Here is a 420-nt window from a genome sequence, read left to right as displayed (position 1 = left end):
AAAAGTGTCTCAAACGTTATTCTGCGCCGATGCACTGGCGTCAAACAAACTGAAATCGAAAGCGAGAAGCGGCTTTGTGCTCTAGAGTCTACACTATAGAGAGGAAGAAGCAAGAAAGCTTAGGAAACGATACTTATCGGATCCCACCAAAAGCCAAAGAAGTGACATTTAAAATGTTAAGTGATATCTATCAACTTGCATCTCTCTAGTGCATGATTAAGGAAAACACCAAGAGACTATTCTCTTTGTTGGACTTACATTCCCTACTTGATTAAAAAGACCCCTAGGATCTTTTCTTTTATTTCTTATGATTTGTTATATATTGTGTCCCTTCCTCAGATCTGTCAACACTTTTCAACAATTGCACAATTCCACTGTGATCGTGACTTAATTGTCTGTATTGACATTGTACAATAATAA

At 37.1% G+C, this 420-nt stretch overlaps 1 protein-coding gene across 2 annotated transcripts in view; it reads left to right on the top strand.

Annotated features, from left to right (window-relative positions):
• Positions 1-420, top strand: part of tk2 (thymidine kinase 2) — a 38,039-nt gene that overhangs the window by 919 nt on the left and 36,700 nt on the right. The gene's annotated exons all lie outside the window — the stretch shown is intronic.

The sequence above is a fragment of the Etheostoma spectabile genome, chromosome 10 (genome assembly GCF_008692095.1).
Source record: "Etheostoma spectabile isolate EspeVRDwgs_2016 chromosome 10, UIUC_Espe_1.0, whole genome shotgun sequence".
Taxonomy (NCBI): domain Eukaryota; kingdom Metazoa; phylum Chordata; class Actinopteri; order Perciformes; family Percidae; genus Etheostoma; species Etheostoma spectabile.
Note: the sequence above shows the minus strand (reverse complement) of the source record. Positions and strands in the feature narration are given on the sequence as shown.